We start from the raw sequence: 2,796 nt of genomic DNA, 5'->3' as shown, positions 1-2,796 counted from the left end.
TAGAGGTGTCTGCACTGCTGAAAAAAATATACACGTACAGTGCACATATATATAATATAACATAATTCAATATATATAACATTTAAAACAAAATTAAATGATAGATACATGAAATTCGAAATTTATTTATGTAGATGGCACTTACACTTCTGGTCTTTCAATTTTTTTTTTCACTGAACTAAAATTTGAAACTTTATTCGATAATAAATTTACTTCTGTGCTTTGTGTTTTTCACAGCAACACATTCTGGAACTAAAATAAAAAGGATTTTTATATACTAAAGTAATACAATTCAACAATTGTTTTTGCAAAAACGAATGTTATAACTATGTTCTCAGACAATATAACGTTAACGTTTTCATTGCATACAAAATTTAATGTAAATATTATAGCGCTTACATTTGTAGGACTTCCAAGATTCGTATCTGTTTGCACAAGGCTGTGCGTAATGTTTACAATCAGCATTGTAGTTATCTTGTATTCGTTCACCACGGAAATTATATTCTGGACAAAATCCTAAAAAAAAACCACAAATGTCAATATGATTTTCATAATTAGCCAAAAAAAATTTATATACAAAACTGTTGAAAACATTTAGATATTTAACAAAAGCACTTCCTCTTACATATATTATATACCTAAAAGAAATAATCCAGGAGCACACACTTCAATAGTTTCATTCATGAAGGCGTTTGAAACACAATGATATCTGAAATTTTCTGGACTAGTACAGTTTTGGGAAATGCTTGAGCAATTTTTTCGTCTGTTGCAGCCATCCACTCTTCATGTGTGTGTGGACATTTGGTATAGGACACTGTCGATGTCGAAGCGGGGCAATTTTGGAAAGCCGTAGTCTACAATATTACAAATGTGATTTTTAAAAAAAAATTCCACATTGACCAAGGAATTTTTTAATAAAAATTATTTAAAACTGTTTTGTTCTTTTTTTTTTACAAAGTTTTTTTTTTTTAAATTCCTGTAAAGAATAGTTTCAAAGGTTCTTAGGACAGCAATGATAATTTTTAAAATCACAAACATAAAAAAAATATGGGTGATAAACGCTGAAATAAATATTTACCCTAACACGTTTTATGAATATTTAATAGTATTTATTTTGATACCGGTGTTTTAGATACTGCACATTTTAAATGCAAAAAGAGCTACAGATGTTCGTTTTAACATTTCATGTTTTAATATACGAAAAAAATATATTTTTGGCAAGCCTTTTATGCAATTAGTGATGATTATGCAATATGATGATAAAATGAAATAGATATTTACCCTTATATTTAATATTTTTTTATTTTTTTAAAGTTACCACTTTTAGCATAAAGTATATCTTTAACCTTGGTCATACACTGTAAATTTTGAATGCAAAATGAAGTTACAAAATAACCAGAGAGATCAACAGTACAAAAACAAAATACTTTCTTCTATATCAAATGTGAGGTATTGAATTATTGCTCGGAAATACCCTTATCTAAATATAGAAGCACTTTAATACGCACGTTGATATTTGGGATAAATGGCAAAGTGGAAAAATAGTTAACACGATACAGTGCTAATTAAAAATCTCTCGGAATGCTTCTCCTAAAAAATGATATCAGCAATGTTAACCTGAGTTTGTACAATTGAATGAAAATTTAAAAAGACATATTTTGATGTTTTGTTTCCTTGTCTGCTCAAACATTTTTAAACACCATCTATCTTTATAACATAAAGAAAATTTTCTTGTATGAGCCCACAGCAATTATAGAAGTTCATATTTTAAAAGAAATTAATCAATATCACGGTATATTACAGGCGTTTGAAAATCTCCAAAAAGTTTGTCTCATGCGTATGCAACACAAACATTTCCTTTCATTAAAAGTAATGAATAAACAACTTCACCTTTATATTATTTTCTAATATTCACTGTAAAATTACAACCATGGGTATTAAACAACTGCTGGATAGCTTCTATATGGCTAGATAGATAAATGATCCTATTAATACTTACCGACAACTTGACAGTTTGTAGCATAATATTTAAAAAGATCAAACAACATGCTCTCTGGGTGCTCATCTTTGAATACTTTGTACGTAAATCATTGAAAATCTGTCATATTTTCTTTTGAAAATATTTCTTACAAGGAATAGCAACGGGACATATATCCTCTCAGTCAATGCATGCAATTGGAAATGCCCTTTGCTAAATATAAATCACTTAGCCGTACGTGTACCCGTATTAAACTTTTATAAGGTATTGGAGTGATATTTTAGTATATGATATATATAATTATCTTTTTTTCATTATTATGACCAATGCACATACAATATTATCAATATACACTGCACTATCACCCGAATGTTATTATGCATCAACGTATTCAAGACAATATAGGGGAATTCTATTTCAAAAATGTCGTATGTGTAAAATCATAACTTTTTTAATAATTGCCAGTGTATGCTGCAAACGTTTTAACTATACAAAACAAATAAATTTACGTAATTCAAGAGGCCTCAAATTTATGATTTATAGTTAAGATCATTTTCTGACTAAAATAAACATTTTCAATGGGTCAATGTTCCGAAGTTTTTATTGAAAATATATTTTTTCTATAATTATTGTAATATAATGACTGAAAAATATGATTATTGCACTTATGAAAATAACCATAGGTGTTACATACATTGTAATTAAAGTTCGTTGTCTTTTGCTCAGTTGAAGTTTAACAAGTTTGATTTCATATATTTTTAAAATACATTCATGACGAATATGATTCGCTGTTAACATGTTTATATTGATCATGTCAA

At 27.8% G+C, this 2,796-nt stretch overlaps 1 long non-coding RNA gene across 1 annotated transcript; it reads right to left on the bottom strand.

Annotated features, from left to right (window-relative positions):
- Positions 1 to 207: 207 nt before the first annotated feature.
- Positions 208 to 2,160, bottom strand: LOC134240846 (uncharacterized). The gene is made up of 4 exons (XR_009986534.1): positions 2,000 to 2,160; positions 639 to 854; positions 400 to 516; positions 208 to 252 (listed from the first exon to the last, which is right to left on the bottom strand). It is a non-coding gene; the product is annotated as an uncharacterized LOC134240846 (long non-coding RNA).
- Positions 2,161 to 2,796: the final 636 nt, after the last annotated feature.

Source organism: Saccostrea cucullata, unplaced genomic scaffold (genome assembly GCF_032062105.1).
Source record: "Saccostrea cucullata isolate Sc308-1 unplaced genomic scaffold, CSIRO_AGI_Scuc_v1 ctg2910, whole genome shotgun sequence".
Lineage (NCBI taxonomy): Eukaryota > Metazoa > Mollusca > Bivalvia > Ostreida > Ostreidae > Saccostrea > Saccostrea cuccullata.
Note: the sequence above shows the minus strand (reverse complement) of the source record. Positions and strands in the feature narration are given on the sequence as shown.